Raw genomic sequence first — 18,339 nt, 5'->3', positions numbered from 1 at the left:
CCGCTGCTGCATCGTGTCCATACCCGGCCTCCCCAGGGGTACAATCAGTCAGACTTGAAAAGAGTCTAACAGGCCAAAATATTTTAAGGAGCAGAGACTGATACTTGTCACAGAAACGGGTTTAAGTGAATGACTGTGATTGACAAAGAATTCATGTGTCTCACAGCAAAATCTCAGACTTGGCAGGGTCGAAGGACACCAAGGAGGTTTCCCTACAGTGTGAAATCACATCAAAAGGAAGAGGATACTCCCAAGGCAACCAGGGACACACAGCAGACAAAGTGAGAGACTCTCTCTTGTATCTCCTGGCTCAACTCCTTTTCACTCAGAGAACTACAAAGTGAAACACTGGCAGCCCTCACAAACCCATGGGCCAACAGGAATGGATAAAACAGAGTTCATTTATCTTATACTTCAGAAAAAAAAGATAGATATATATATATACACCACTCAAATTAAATGTTACAAAGAAAAAGTAATGAGAATATTACTCTTCCATTGAAATTTATAACTAGAAGTTGTTTCTAAACACTCAGTAGAAGTCTGTTAAATCTCCATTCAAATTTCAGCTGGCTAAAATTCACATATCTAATGAAAGCAATGGTAAATCTGGGCTGCAGAAATTAAAATTCCACTTAGCCGCAGGAAGAAGAAAAGCAGTCTGTGTGCTAAGATCCATTAAATGCCAGGGCAATTTTAACTGTCCAGTAAATGACTCACTGAAAAAGGCAGTAAATTATAAAATTAATTCCTGGTGGACTGAATCAATTCACATCATTTTCCCTTTCCAGTTACCTGTGGAAAACATTGTTTTCCTTCTGTAAAAAATAAAGAACTGTGATAGTTATCAACAGCTAAAATACTGAATTTGTTGACTTTCCTATTTCCTCAAAACATTAACTAAGAATAGAGAGTTTTGTGCTTTTCAGCTACCACAAACGAGGAACACATGCATGTATATGTCTATTGCACCTGCTTTACAGGCAAGCAATACTGATTTCAATGAAACTAAGAGCTGTAAACCATAGATTTTGCTCTGAGGCACTGAACACTGAGGGGTTTGTTGCAGTTGGGGTTGATTTGTTTTTACTTGTTTGTTTTTGTTTTGTTTGAGATTTGGTTTTGTTTGGTTTTTTTTTTTTTTTTTTGCTAAAGCACATCTTGCTACAATACCAGTTAACACATTGCTTCAGTAGAACTGGATTGCACCCAAACAGCAACAGCCCTGTATAATATTACATGTATTCTAAAATTGCGTATTATAGGGTCTAATTTTTAAACAAAGAAAGATACGTTTGAAAAACATCAAAGGTTTGACACAAAACGATTGAGTTTTGAAACCTCCCTCCCCGCTTCAAGTCTAAATATCACATGTACAGGAACATAAAGAGCTGCTTGATTTTCATGCTACCTCAAGGCTAGCTCTTTAGGCAAGAAGTAAAAGCCTAAATTGTGAGGAACAATTGTTTTGAATTGAATGCAAATATTGAAGAAAATTGTTTTTAAGGACCAAGATCAGTGAGACATTCAATATTTTAAAAGACTGCACGTGACACACTGCATAACTAGCGAAGGCTTAGATCTTCAAATCATATCTAAATGTTTTATGCCATATGCCAAACTGTGTTACTGTAATTTATTCAATTCCTTCCACATAAAGATCACTGGTAATAGCAATGTATATGATCAGCACATATGCCACTGCATTTGTTATTTCCTTCACCAGCTATGAATAGTATTTACAAGTACAGAACTAATATTCAAAGCAGTAATATTTAATACAAAGAATTTTATTAATACTAATCCACCTGCTAGGTCTAACTGCTTCTGCTGCATCTCATCTTTCAAATTCCTTTTGCGAAAAAATATTAAGGATCACATTCTTAATAAACATCAGCTTAAAGCTGATGACTACTTCAGTTAGTCTATTACTTAAAGTAATGACTACTTTAAATTGGTTCTGTTCGTCAGAAGCTGCTTTTATTTACAGCTGTAATTCACTTGGTATGTAGTAGAGCAGATGAGACAGACTAAAAGGAATTAAGTACATCATAGTACTTTCCGACTGAAGAATTTATATAGTAGTATTGACCTTTTCCACTTCCATCCACTGCACCTTAAGGACATACTGAATTTGCAGGTCCTGGTAAGGGATCTTTTAAAAGCCTTTTAAGGTTACACCATAGTTCAGGTTGGAAAAGACCTTTAAGATCATCAGGCTCAACTGTTAACCTAACACTGCTAAGTCCACCACTAAGCCATGTCCCTAAGCACCGTATCTACATGTCTTTTAAACACCTCCGGGAATAGTGACTCCACCACTTCCCTGGGCAGCCTGTTACAGTGCCCAACAACCCTTTCTGTGAAGAAATTTTTCCTGATATCCAATCTAAACCACCCCTGGTGCAATTTGAGGCCAGTTCCACTTGTACAATCACTTGATACTTGGGAGAAGGAACTGACACATACTTTGTGTAAAACAAGCTAATAATACAGGACATAAGAACACAAACTGAAGGTAGGAGGAATTATTACTTTGAAGACTAATCTATCAGTATTCAATTACTCTTGATGGTGTGCTGTATTTCAGAATATGCAGACAAAAGTATCCACAATCCCAGTTTAATTACAGACACATCAAAACATGTTCGTTCTTTCTTGAAAAGACTCTTACTGGGAGAGTTTATGCAGAATTTGCATCTTGACTGTAATTAAGATGAACATAAAAAGGGTGTCTTTCAAAAGGGCATGATGACAAGACAGTCAAGAGGATAGTGACAACAAATGTTGCCATTTTCACTTTGATAGAAGCCATATTATTTCTGTTCAAACACAGTACCTCCATAATCATGATGATAAAATGCAGGTAAATATACAGATAAACAGCAATGGTCAAATATCTCAAGAAACCAGCTTTTGAAAATTAAGAAATAAGTAGACGCTAACTGTCTTTATGTCATTAACCCTATTGATATTCACCAGTAAAGTTGATTTTCATTATTATTTTCTGTTACTGTATCTATTTCATCTTGAAGTTTATTTTTCTTTTGCCAAAGTAATCTTATCTGGAATCAATTATTTGTTTTCACTGCTGTCTTATCAAAATTTTGCAATAACTTTAAACATGAATATGCATGTTGTTATTTATCTACATCAAATGTTCTAACATGCTTTCATCAGAAATTCTTCTGAGTTTTTCAAGGTTCTTTGTCAGAATGGTAACTCTTTTATATAGCAAACTCTTTACAAAGTTAATGTCTTTAGAGTAATGAAGTTTTGAGGATGAAAGATTAAATCCCTAAAGGTTTACAATCTTGAAAGTATTTTTCACAGAAATATTCATCTTTTCTTCATTGCAATTATTAGGACCACATACCAGTTAAGAAAAATGTTCTGCTAAACTTTCTGACCAGGCATAATACTCACCTGGTTTCACAATATATACCTATTCTACTATAATTTCACAAAGAGTTTTGTTTTCTTATATGAACTAAACAGATAAGTTGCAATCGCTTGATCCATGTTGCACCCAAACATGCATTTAGCCTTGAATGAGTCACTGTATGGCCTATAAATCAAATATGAGATACAAAATTTAGAAAGAAAAATAGAGGTCCTGGTTAAACCAGGGGAATGAGTTATCTGAGTAAACTGTATATTGATCAACATTACTAATTTACAGAAACATCAATGTGACATGTGGGGAGAGAGGGAATGCTCTGTAACACATTGGAAGAACCAAAGCTCACTGCTGTGCTGGGATTTGTCTATGATTACAAACCATAAGCCACAAGCCACTTCTTTCCTCACCCATGTAGAAATTTCTATGGAGAGGGTTGTAGGGGCCAACTGGAAACCCTTGCCGGGGTATGACTCTTAAATCAACACAATCTTTATATGGAAATTTTGTGGTTCCGTTTTTATCGTTTTGCTTTGGGGCCCTTTCTATCATGCTTATTTTATTAATGCATGCTATGGAAAGCAAGATGAGCTTCAGCTGATTTCACTGTTACAATCTACCTGTGTTTTCCAGTGATAACTTTTCCACTACACTCTGGAGAATTTGTTGAATCTCATAAACAGCGTCCCAAGAATTATGCCAGTAAGACAGAAAAATACTAATCCCCTTTGACAAAAAGATTAGTCGGACCTTATGGTTATTATCATTAATCAAAATAAAGTGATTTTTAATCACAGCAAATAATTGCATATATTTTTTGTGTCTTGGATGAAATTTTGAAGAAAATGCATCTTCCCTAAATAAAGGCTGGAAACTGAATAAGTTGCCTTTTCTTTTAGCTTAACTTCAACTAAATGAAAAAAGAAAGACTAGTACAAAAACTGATTGGTTGGTAATGGAAATTGGTAAACAGTTCCAAGCAGTAAGGATTTTAAGAATGTTAACAGCTTCTTAACACAAGCAGCAGTGGTAAAAACAACAGCCAAAACCGTGGAAACAAGCACGATTTGTGAATATATTTCTGTTATCTCGTTGCCACCAATTGCAGGGAACTGAGCTCTATGACCCAGTCAGTCCCATTGCACCCTCTGTCCTTTATTAACTTGTATTTATTCGGATATACCCTTTTAAAAGAAGCTGAGCATCAATGAACTGAAAGTGGAGTAGTACAAGAGGCCCAAAAGAAGGTTAAAAAAAAGTAATGAAAGTCTACATAGTTTATGGGTGTCTAGGGAAATCACAGCTCTAGCTCTTTGTAAGTTAAAATATAACCATTTCGTTTTAAATAATATTTGTGCAATTCAAGGCAACTTCAGGTGGCACAAAGAAAGAAAGAAAATTCAGTATTTTTCTGTCATTTGGCCTCACACATTGTGCTCCCTGACACAATATGGAGGTTAATTATATACACCTTACACTTGCAAAAGGTAGTTCTGAGGTCTTTAATAAGCAGCTAACCTTTCCAGTGGAATTAGCAAACTAAGTCTGCACCAGACCCTTACTGAAATGGCTACAGATAAACCAGAAGCAGCATATATGTAACACATTGATGTGCATGCTGGTTTTGTATGTCAATGAAATCTACACCATGATGAATTTAAGGTCCCTACATAAATTTCCGATGTGCTTCAACCCAATCAGTTTTTCTCACAGATGAGAAATATCTGAAGTACTGTCCTGAGATGGTATTTTACCGCAAAATCTCAGCATCAACACTGTTTCCCTTTTTCATAGCAGCGTGTCAAGTTACCATGATTCTGCTATATGCTTTAGCAACAGTCAACTAGCATCCAACCTTCTTGGCCTATATAGTTATTACTATGCAAGTATATGCATAAAGCTAGGTATATATACACACACAGAGTAGGCTAGTATGGTAATGTATAGTACAGATTAGGGATTGCTAACTGTACCCTCGCTCAGCCATCACAGACTTTGACAGTATGTCGTGAGCATCAAGCTTGTGGTCATAGATCTTGTGTAGGTATTAACTCAGTTCGCTTCTGCTTCTTGCTTGTCCAGTCAATATCGTCTAAACTCACCTTCCCAAAATCTGTTATTGTTTGCACTGCTGCCCCATTCAGCATTTATCTCAAGAAATTAAAGAACACAGAAGGTATGTATGGAAACAATGTGAACATGTTAATGAAAACGGAGACAGTTAATGAACCATAATATCATTTTGAGATTGAACAGACAAAACATATCTTCTCCATTCCATCAGATGCTCTGCAGTGCCTTGAGGTTGTTTGAGCAATAACAGATCGGGAATTGGGAGAAACAACAGAGACTTACAATGAACTTCAACACAGTTGTCAGAATTGTCACTGAACAGATTCACTTTGACTATTATATTTTAGTTTATTTAGCTCGGAATTTTGAAATTCCTACTCTACAGTACTTTCAATGTTGTTTACTTTAAAAACTTGAAACTAGTATCAGGAAGTTAGCCCCCCTGTAACAGCTTATTACTCTTTAAATACTTATTAAATACATTTTTTTGGATCAATAAAAAAATTACTTTTTAGTTACAGCAGATTTTTAATTGAAATTCCATAGCTATAGAATATTTGAAGTCCCACAAGCCACAAAGACATTACACTGATTACAATTAGAAAAAGGGAAAACAAGAAAACAAACCTCAAAAAACCAACAACCACAAACCATCCAAACAACAACAAAAAAAAACCCAAACAACCAACGCCCACCAAACAGTAGGTAAAAATCTTTGATCTAAACCAAAGGTCTGCAGGAGCAAATCACATGCAGGAGACAAGTTTGCCTAAGATCATGTCACAAGTTCACAATATTTTCCTCAATAATATTACCTGATACAATATAGCAATTACTTCTTGTAATGGAGACAGAAACAGACTTCTCCTGAAGGACCCAACCTTCATCTGTGCCGCGTGAAATATAAAGTACCCTCTCAGGACATGTTCCCTTCACCCATACACACCCTTTTCCCAGTCTGTAAGCCATTAATATCTTTTGCAAAGCCACTCCTGCTTTTCCCTTTTTTTAAAACAAACAAACAAACAAACAAACAAACAAACAAAAACAAACAAAAAAAAAGGCAAACAAAAAAAACACAAACAAAAAAAAAACCCAAACAGCTCACTCATAAGAAACAGAGAAACAGGAGTAAGATTTTGACCAGAGACGGTACCAGCTCCAGCTCTTCATTTCATAAGTGCCACTTCTTACATGGTTGTCAATTCGCAATGAAAAAATGTGGAAGTGAAGTAATTCTACAGTTACAACATTAACTAAAATTATGACTTTGATATTTTACATTACCGGCTTTAATTTAATTGAGAAAGTAAAGAATTAATTACATAGTTTCAGCTTTTGGTTAAAGCTTTTATTTTTTCTCTATAACTTTATATTCCTTACAATTTTCCTCTCTTGTAGATTAAAAATTGGAGATAGTGAATAACAAATTAATGACTGAATAGCCTTTTCTGCAGAAAGAAATATTTTAAATAAGGAAAAACACAATCTCAATTTTTAAAGTTTTTTCAGTGTTTGACTAAAATTCTGAAGGCCTTTGTTCAGGTTTTTCTCTTGGGCTTTAAAGGAGTGTCCAAAAACTAGCTCAAGTGCCTCTCTTCTGTGCGCTATGAAGATGGCACATCAATTGTCATTTTTCTCAGTTTAGATGTTCTGTTGCAATCCCTTTCCAACAGTCTCCAGGCTGTGTGCCTCTTTCACTGGGCTGTCTCGCGAGTTAGGTCAGAAGTTAGCCCACATATCCACCTTATTCCAAGGTACAGTGACCATCTCTTAATTGGAGCCAAATATTTAATATGTTTAGACTGTACTCCCAGAAAATACAATCTGCCACCAAATCTAAGTCTTAAAAGACAGAAGAAATCATGCTTACATACTTTACAAACTAAGATTTAACTAGTCTGGAATACCAATGTTTCCTACACCCTTTACCTTTTGAAACAGCAGTCTGGATGCCTGCCCAAGCACTCAAAAATTTTGCTCCTCTAAATTGCTCAAGTTGTGTATTTTTCAGTGAATAAATGAGTTATATCAGGAAAGTTTTACCTTGTATTTTCTATTCATTCTTAATTTTATGCTGAGAGTCCGATGAGAGAGCTCTGCATTCAGAATTTCTACGACATGACCTTTCATGTATTTGATTTAGTAGAGTTTCAGACACAATAGTTCCCATTTGCAAGCTTTGTTTTATATGGAAGACATTCTCCCTCAAACATTAACCTGCCATCTTATTGTCTCCCAGCTATCTTCAATCCGTTGCATACACAGAAGAGTTTTGAATTGTCACAAATCAAAATTGGCCCACAAAAGTTTAGCTTTGGTAAAGAAAACCCATTTATGTTCTTTTTTGCCCTTATGAGAGCAGAATTTTACATTAAGCCTTATGTTTTTCATAGAACACATAGATGGGTCTTCTCCTAGGCCATGTATTTTACAGGAGTTGAAAGGGCCTTTATATGGTACTGCATGTCATCTATAACTATTAGGGTATTATTTATAGAACTATATCTAAAGAAACCCCATGGAAATTCTTTTATACTATTCCATTGACTGAAAACCACAAACCAGTTAAGAAACTGAGCTCTATGAAATCACTGACATGTTTTCCTTTGTCTAGTATGGCTATTGCCATATATTTTGCATGTGTATCTGATCTACACGAGCCACGTGAAGAATTAAGGATTTACTAAGACAAAAAATGCAAAAATAATGAAGGGAAGAGAATTTTTTTCATAATAATACCACTCTATAATGTAAAGTTTCATTTCTTCAGGATGCTGAGGTAGTTACCATTCTGCATAATAACTAAATACATGAAGAAATATTTATATGCACAGAAAATACAGGGCTTCAGCACAATTCTTAAAAACCAGTTTTAAAGTCCTAAGAGTACAACATAATAAAATAAGAAAAAACAGTCTTACCAATCCACTTGCATGGAGAAATACTTTTGGCTCAAGAAGACCCTTCCTCTCCTTGACCCTACTTTGGGGGTTTGTTTGTGTTTTTCTGGTAGGGTGTTTCCTTTCTTTTTTAAAATATATGCTCTACGTAACCTTTTTTCCTTGAAAAAGACAGACCTAGTTCACAATAATAAGTCCAGGTAAGGCTGAGCAGCACTGCACGATTTAGAGTATTTCATGCAGTCAATAAAAATTTTCCTGTGAGTGGCAGCAAATTTCACAGGGAAATATCCACCTGACATCAGCCTTGGTGAAGTTCAGTGCTATGTGGACTCCTGACCTTGAACCGAATGGGGCCTGGCAATGAGCCACAGCAGTCCCACCCCCATACAGACAGACAGACTCTGCGGCCGGTGCTCCCCAGTGCACGGGCACCTCTGACAGAAAGCATCCCGACATGATTCTGAGTTCTTCACTTTAAATAAATTCCTCTTGTCAATACCAATCACTGTAAAGCTGCCCTTTCATGTCTTTGGGAATCTGAAAGGCACACAGGACTGTGAGTAGGAATCTTTGCCATCAGGGCTGGTTTCAAACCAGAAAGTGGATGTTTTTTCCCATTTCCCTCTTTTCTTCTTGCACCAGTGCCTTTGATCAGGGTGACCAGTTGCTGCAGGCACACTTGCTGTTTTGTGGGTCGTGTTTATTTCCCAGATGGCACAGTATTGCTCATGTAGCTTTGCAAAATTACAGTGTACATTTTTTTGCTCCTCCAAAGCTCCAGAAACAGACTAGTAAAAAACAAAGTGCAGAATTTCTGAGGGTGAATTTTCACTACATGAACTCCTTTCACTCTTCACACTCACTGTCCACGAGTCCTTCCCTGTGACTGCCCTAATCCCTTATCCTTCCCCAAACCTCTTCACCATTTATGGTCCTCAGGCCCAGCAACACCACCACTTCTGCCCTTTGTGATCGTGAAATAGTTTCACACTGTCCAGGAGTGAAACATGACAGAAAAAGCGTGCATTGTTCAAAAGGTTACACAAGTAAAGACATTTGTAAGATTTCATATTTGGGATGAGAGTGGAAGAACTGCTAGAATTGCTTGGTCAGCAACACTTTAATTTTCCTACAGTAGCTGATACAGCTGAACTAGGGAAATTAGCCTTATTCAAAGACCATTCTAGCACCTTGCAAAATGATTAATCCACCACTTGCTCATTTATTATTTCTGTATTATCATTTACTTTTACGGATATCCTAAAAAATAATTACTGCCAAAAATATAGCTGTTTTATTTCTCATAATAATCTAGATTGATTTTACCACCATAATATTTAAACACATTTTATTTCCTAAGTCATTAAATGTAGTTTACAGTTAGTTGCAATAAAGTGACTAGTATCAAAATGTTGGTCATCTAGCTGAGATGAAAAGGATTGTAGTTTTTTTATATTATTCTTTATTTTGTATTTCCCACCCTTACTTTTCTAATTCAGTTTATAGATACATAAGAAATCAAATTATAACCAAGAGGATATAATTTTAATCTAGTGAATTTAATGCATTATGTCTAGAATTCAGTAAAAATGTAATTATACTGATCTACTTCCACAGAGACTTGGATTTAGAATAAGCCAGTTCATTAAGTCTCCACTGGAGAAGAAGTTACATCAGCCAGTTGAGTTATTTGCATTTTCTGCAGCCTGCCAGCGGTGATACAGGAACCCTACAACTACTCAGAAACATGATTTTAACAAAGATGAAAACACACACATGCAAACATTATTACAACCTAAACTGCAATAGGCAGAAGCCTTCATTAAGGTAAAAGTAGAATGAAAAAAAAGTGTTAGCTATTTTAAATGCTTTTGTTTAGTTTTAGCAATTCTTATCTTTTAAACAAACTACGTCTATAGAATAAAATCTGAAGAACTCTGAATTAGTCTGGTATCACAAAAATACTAAATTATTTTTGAAATTATTTTTTACAAACGGAGGTAAATATTGTTCTTCAAGTGGCCTACTAAAGTTAGTAAAGCTAAATCATTTATAAACTTATACAGCTAAATTCAACTTACATTCATCTTTGAAGTTTGCTTCTTTTATTGAAGATCTGAAAGAAGACTACACCTGAAAGCTCGTTCTACTTTTTACCTGAAAGTCTTTGTCCTCTTTTCCAAATGAATTTGTTTATAAGGAAATGTTACCCAAAGAAGAGAAATAATATCCTTTGCCCAGAAATCTTATATTGAAATTGAGCATTTTAGGTTCTGAAAGACTATTTATTACCCTCCATTTTAAAAATAATTTGTCTGGTAGCTGCCATCTGGCATATTATCTGACCTAACTTAATATCTGAGCTGGCCCCGTCAGTACCCCACCCCAAAGAGCAGCCCACAGGCAGCTCTCCTTCCAACAGGTAGCAGAGCTGTATGTACTACTCATAGTCTGCAAAGAACGGAGGGGAAGGCGAGTGAGGGCTTTTGTCAGAAGTACTAAGTTCATTCCTGCTTTTTGTGTCAAATAGAGGCCAGAGTTTAAAAATGACTCTTCATATAGTGTCCAGCTTTTAACTTCTGTACGTTGAAGAGCCAATGAATTTTGTTTGTAAAAGCTTTAGTTATAGAAAGACATTAGGAGTAAAGCCGTAGGAAAAGCATTATGCAATATTAATAGCTAGTCCGCATTTCAAAACCTAGAGCGTACAAAGGTGACCCTAAACACATAACCACTTTTCTATCCCTATTATTTCTTCTCATTCTCGCCTTATTACAAAGCAATTTTTTTCAGGGCTATTTGTTTCACATATCAAAACCATTAAACTGCAGTTTTTCCAAATGCCAATACTGACCTAATTTGCTTATGAGTTTTGGTAGAGCTGGCTGTTGTATAAGACACTTCCAGGAGTGCTAATCAATTAAGGGACAGACATAAATAAAAATTAGATCCATGGGGAGAGCAGTTATGTGCTCATACTATGGGTTTGCAACTATTTACTTAATGAGAGTGATTTCTAGACTGTAGGTATTTACATCTCAGCGGAGGAAAAATGAAAAGTATAACAGAAAAAAAACCAACAGAAGACCAACAGCAAGAGCCCTTGAATACTGCAAGTTGATGTGGATTGCTCCATAATTACAAGTTTAGTAATTGCATCTTTTTTCCACAGAAAATAGCAATGCTTTCTTATTTATCACAAGTTATGGGCACTGATTATGAAGTCAGTTTACTTGAGTTCCCATGAACTATATGTATAAAGAGACAGAATAATGAATATTCCAGGTGTTCACAGAATACCTGCAACTGTGCTAACAGTCTTTGTTATCAAAGCTTTAAGTGCTACTGTTAATGCTACTAATAAATAGTAGGCATTCATTATATAAAACACCATGTTCCACAAGGCGTTTTACCAAAGAGTTATTTAATCTGTATAAAAAATAAACGGTGGGAAATCCTTTTCAATTACCAGACTAAGAATATTTCCTATTGCTTTTCAAAAGATAACAACATTTTTCCCCATTTTTGGGCTGCCATATTACCAGCATAAATTGTTATTACTCCATTTGAGTGAAAGGTGAATTCGTAAACGGAAATGACACAACCATAGACTGCAGTTGTGAGTTTTGATTTATTCCTACTGATTCTATTCAGCCCATTTTGACTGATACTGCTAGGAGACCTTCAAATAGATACACTTGCAAAACCAAAACAAGTGCATAGCTTGAATATCAGGTTTAAAATGTGGAAATAAATTCATATATTAACGTATCTTATAACCAATATCTAAACAAGATCATAATCTTACATCACTGTAATGTCTGAGCACTCTCCTAGAGACAATTCACCAAAAATTTCACCAGAATCAGACCTGCAAAGATATCCGGATCAACTGAAAACTGCAGAAAACACTAGGAAGGAAATTTCCTGGACACAAAAGTATTACGGTTTAAATACAAATTGCGGTGATACCTTAGGCATCCAGTATTGCAATTCAATATCTTGAATGGCAGTAAAGTTTCATTCTCATTTGTTCAGAACATGTACAACAATATTCAGTTTAACTGGATTTTAGGGGTGTAGGATGATTCCACACCTAACAAACAATTGGTAGTCTTCTGCCACAGAGCACCTGTTGCATCTTACCATACGTTACCACATACACCTTTTTTTTTCTCCTGCAGTGATCTGGATTATGTTTTGTACTCTGCAGAAGCAAGGAAATACTTTCAGCCTCCTGAAGAGTATTTGACTACTGCTTCCTAAGTATCTTCAAAGGAAATATTTCTTGTGATATGAAAGTTGAAGCATCAACCAGACTGAGCTGTCTGTGACTTTCCTTGTCCTTTTTGGTTCCTCAGTAATTGCTGCAGTGAACGGCTTCACGAGACCTGTGAGGTTCCAAGAATGAGTCACGGTCTGAACATGCAATAATTACAGAAAGGAACTCTGTGCTTGAAACAGGTGTTTCAAGCATTCCTAGTGATTCAGTCCCCTTCACTGCAAAAACTATTTTGCTGCCTCAAGACATATGCTTTGCCATGAAATGCTGAAACCTTTCAAAGAGTTATTTCCTTTACTCATCAGCTAACACATTTCCATATTAACACTGTGAATGATCATAGTCCATTTTAATGTAAAATACGATATGTAACATAGGGCAGTAGTAAAGCTAATTTAACCTGTTAAGTTTATTTTAGGAGGAAGCAGAAACATGTGTAACCCATATGTCTCAAAAAGTAACACACATTACTTTAACAGTTACAGTTATATGTTTGTTATACAAGCTGGCCTGCCTCTTCCCTGATTTGCAAGAAAAGTTACTATCTAATTCAGAATTCTAGAATTCTTAGCAAGAGAATGCCCACAATGACCCAAAGACAAACTTCTAGAATATTGAACTTGTGAGGAAACGTGTGCAATCTGTGTTCCCAATCCAAAACAACTTGTACACTCCTATTGAACATGAACTCTTAATGACACTTCCTCTACAGAAAAGTAAATAAACAAAGTCATCTCAAAGAGGTCTTGATCCCCCTGGTATTATCTTTTAAAGGTAGAATGGTACTGCTCAGTAAATATGTCCTGTAAGACGTGCTGGCTCTATAAAATCTGTATAGTCCTTTCTAGGTTGAATTGCCCCTGGCAAAGAAGTGCTGAAAAATGACCTCAAGCAACTGTGCCACAGGGACCTGTCATCATTTGACAACGACCTAATAAAATCTCAGTCTAAGGCAAATTTTCATTAATTTTATGGCTCCTAGAAGACTAATATAATACATTTAACTTTTAAGTTTATACCTATGCTTGCTGAGCTAGATCTTTAATTGTAGCCCAAATCAGCCAAGCACTTAAACAGATGCTTCATTTTTGAGCACTTATTTCTACTAACTTTGATGAGTCTATCTAGGTGTTTAACATCAGGTGTCAGCTTTGTTGTTTTGCAGGATTTACATTGAGATTGCTTAATACTTGAAATATCCATGTTTTCCTAGGGGCGGGGTTTTGTAGGGGATATTTGGATTGTTTGGTTGTTTGTGTTTTTTTATTTAATAGATAAGCTAAAGCAAAAATATCAAAAATGTAAAACTGACCTAAAAATTAACAATAGTTTTCTTACTTTTCTGAAGTTATAATTGATGTTATGAAGCTGCTAGGTACTTTCTCCTTGTACTTCCCAGCTGATGCAACCTAAACCTTTACTTATAAAGAAATCAGCTTTTAATTAAGCCACTGAGTTTTTCATTTTACCCTAATGCCTGTAATAATTGTTATGATTCTATTATTTTCTTTGTTAAACACATTTGTAGTTTTAAATGACAGGAAGTCAAGCTAGCAATTTGTAAAGATGTGTGAATAAGGAAATTGCTCTATTCATACGTTCATAATGAAGAGAGAGATAACATAATAATGTTTTATATTCTCTTACCCTCCAACAAGAGGAAAGAAAAGCAAAGGAGGTGGCTTGAATAATTTCCTGCAACCCTCCCTTTGTTCTTAAGCCTTTCTAGTAGTATTTATTGAGGAATGCAAAGGAAAAAAAAATCATCCAAACTAAGCTTTGAACATACCACTTTAGTGACACAGCTTCCAAAAGCAAGAAAAAGCTCATTCATTAGAACAAAATGCTGGAAAAAAGCCAACACACAACAGCACACATAACTGAAGTTGTTCTGTACCACATCATGCCATTACTAGTCCATTTCATATAATATTGCTAAAATATGTGCAAACCTAAGTTGGTCCAACCTTAAATGACACCTTATGTCATTCTCTTCAGCTATGTCAACAAGGTAAATAAAAACTATTTAAGACACTTTTCTGTTCAAGAAACTCCCTGGTTAAACAGTGGGGAAGCAAAGGCACAGATGCTACTGAGAGTTGCTACACTGACTGTGAAGATGTCACAACCATGTGTGACAGAGGACATGAGGGAGGGAAAAGAGCTTTAGTGACATTGGCTGCAGCTTCTTTCCTTTCCCAGGTTCCAGAACCAGTTTCATCCCCATAAGCACACAAAGGGTCCAGCTGCTCCAGCACCCCTGCATCACCTCTCCCCATTCAAGGAGCTAAATCTGACCTTTCTGCCTTATTTTTCACAGATTCTTTAAAATACCACTAAACATAGATATTTAGAGGAGGGGGAAATAACTTTTCAGTAGACAGCTTGTCAAATAAATGATGCTTACTTGAAGAGATTTTATAACAGCATGTTGCTATTCAATCAGGTTTCTTGATGTTTTTCCCCACTGTTTATAGATAAACTGTAATGCTCAAACATTGCTACTAATTCTGTATAAAATTCTGAGCAGCAGATAGATGAGCATATATTCATGCCAATTTGCTCACTTTGAGGGTTGTTCATCTTCCAAGTTCTGTCAAAATTTCTATTTCAACCTGAAAAATTTTTCAAAAACAATCCTACACTTGAACAGTAAAATTAAATTCAGGCCATAAACAAAAAAAACAGAACACCACATCAGAAGCAAGACTCCTTACTCTACCCAGTTTTACTGGATCTGCACGTATCAGTGATCTACTCTTTATAATTTTACATCATCCAGCTTTCCTACCTGCTACCTCCCCATACCACAAGTTATTTATTCTAATTATTTAACACACTGCAAGTAGACAACAGTTTTATTTAACCTGCAGTTCATTTGATACCCTTAAAATATGAAGCCAAAGGAAAAAAAAAAGTCTGATGTAGAAGAAAACAAGTTATCTCCACAGACTTGGTTCATTAACATTTACTCTCTCATGAGAACTAAGATTTATATCCAAACATTCTACTGGAAAGATAGAAGTTAAATTTGTTTTCAGTGATGCATCTTCACAAACCAAATATGTGACAGTTTTAACCAGTACTGTCATATTTATGCAGCTGGACTACTAAATGAGTAATGCAGACATACAAAATATTTAAATATCTTTAAAATATATGTAAGATTCAAAGGGATGCCTAATTAATGCTTCTTACAAAGTAGTACAGCTTTGTATGTACAGCTCTGAACAGAGAACACTCTTCTCTGCAACTCTACAGCATTTGCACCCATGTTCTATTTTGGCCTCAGCACTTTGTTCTCTGAAATGATAAAACTTGTTTGTATACGTTATCATTTCTTTAGTTTTTAATAAATACTTTGCCTCAGTATAAATTAGGCATTGGTGCAAAGATCATTTCAACTTTAAAATTAAGAAAAGGAGTTCTGCCGTTTTACTAATGCCTTGTGCACAGATGGGTTTCCTTTCATTTGGTTTGAACCTGATGCTTGCTGCCTTCATTAATGTCCATAGTGTTTTTCACCTTTTTCTAGACACCCAAAATAGTGTACATTTGAGTTTTATAACCACACCTATCTCCTTGTTCTAGGATGAAAACTATTTGTTGAATCTCAAAGAACCAGTCCAAGAAGTTCAAGTAGGATTTGATCATTAATTTAGCCAGCACCATGAAGAAAACAAAATATTATTTGATTTGGATTTGTTTTTCACTCTCCAGTAAACTTTTCTATATTTCTTCTTTTGTTCTACAGTAAAAAGTTCAAGGAACTTTACTCCCGATATTGGGATAGATAACCATTTCTATTTACTTAGAATAAAATAAACGATCTTTTCTTATTTGCAAATATTTTAGCTTCTCTTAAGCTTTATCTGTGCAAGAAATTTCTCTGCCTTGCATGGTAAATATACAGAGATGTATTTGACCTTAATAAAAATAACCAAAAATACACTATATAGTGATATGTGGTAAAGTTCCGGAGATTTCAAACCTCAATATGGTTATTTAAACTATTGTGTTTTCTTTACTTGGAAGTATTAGCCTCTCCTTACTCTCACCAATATATTTTGGGGGTACACATTCTCTGGTAGACTGTTAGCACTTCTTTGGCATGCGCTGCATGTTTTTTGTGGCTATGTCGCAAAACATCCCTTCAGTGTTCTTAGTATGATGCAGCTACAGGCATAAACTGTACTGATACATTTTATTTATTTCCCTTAGAGGTCCTGGAAAAGACAACAATGTCCCAATAGACACTTGAAGACAGAATAATCATTCAATATACTGGTGCTTTACTTTGATAAAACATTTAATCCCTGAGCTCAATTCCAGAATGTAAAAAGTCACCACTAGGAGTCACATCGAGAAGTAAACAGCTGGTTGGGATGTTCTCTTGCCAGCACAATGTCTTGGTTTAGTGGCGATTCTCAGTGCTACTGCAACACTATCAACCAGTTTAATTAACTGAATTCATAGTTGAGCCCCTTAAATTACTTCTAATGGTCTTTTAAAGATCTATTCCACCAAGATGGTGATTTTCCTGAGGTGTCTGGAAAGAGAAATGATAGTGCTACTGAGGTGTATTTCATCCCTGGATAGTCCCTGTAAGTGTGAGTTTGTAAGGATTGAGAAATAGCAAATTACTGACAACTATGCTTAAATTAAACATCTGAATAACTTCACTGATTAGTCAGGGGTTACTTGTATGCTTGTTAGGTTATTCACATGCTTTCCCAAATTTGGGTCATTTCCTTCACAAACTTGTAGATTTTGTTTATTTAAGTGTTTATATTGTTGCCCTTACCAAAATACTTGTGTATCTTAACATAATATTTTCCCATAACTACTTTATCAATTAAGAAGACTGATCTTAAGAGTATTTATATTGTGTATTATCCACAGTTCACACTGACTTTTCATACTATCTTACAGTATTGTGCAAACCCTTGCAGAAATACTGAGCTGGCTTCTGCAGTAGAGCTGCCTTCTTTCGAAATGAGAGCTGTCCCAAAGGTGGCCTTGGACAGGCTGACACCACCTTGGATCCAATCATCTCACACTCCTCCATGGTGACATAGCCGCAGGCTGAGACACAGACTAAATCCCATCCACCGCCATTTGCCAAATCACGTACAGAAATGGACTTGTAGTCATGAAATTGTGGTCAAAACCATAAATGTAAACAGCCTAGACATGTTTGAAGCTATTTATGGAAGTATACTCTAAATTTATAGTACATTTATCTAATGTCTATAATTTTAAAACACAAGCTGGCACTTGGCTTTAGTTAAGCTAGTAGTGTTGTTAAACACTGCCCACACAGCAGGGACAGGGGTGTTTCCTGGCAGAGACAGCCCTGGTGCCTCTGGCTGCCACCTGGAATGGGCTCAGCTGAGAGCTCAGGGTGCACAAAGTCACTGTATGAGACAGCAGGACAAAGGTAAAACCTCTGCTGCCTCCATGGACACAGGAAACCTGAGTTTTTGTCTCTTTGTCTTTATTGCTGTGTTGTAAAAAAAAATTAAAATACTTACATCACAATAAGACAGAATAATTTCTGACAACTGATCTGAACGCAGAATAGGAATATCAGGTCTGAATATAGTTTACTTTTTTTTTTTTTTGAGTGAAATGTCGCTGTCTACTAATAGATATTCAAGACTAACTCCTGCAGGAAA

The sequence above is a fragment of the Patagioenas fasciata genome, chromosome 11 (assembly GCF_037038585.1).
Source record: "Patagioenas fasciata isolate bPatFas1 chromosome 11, bPatFas1.hap1, whole genome shotgun sequence".
Lineage (NCBI taxonomy): Eukaryota > Metazoa > Chordata > Aves > Columbiformes > Columbidae > Patagioenas > Patagioenas fasciata.
The sequence above is the reverse complement of the archived record's forward strand: the minus strand, read 5'-3'. Positions refer to the sequence as shown.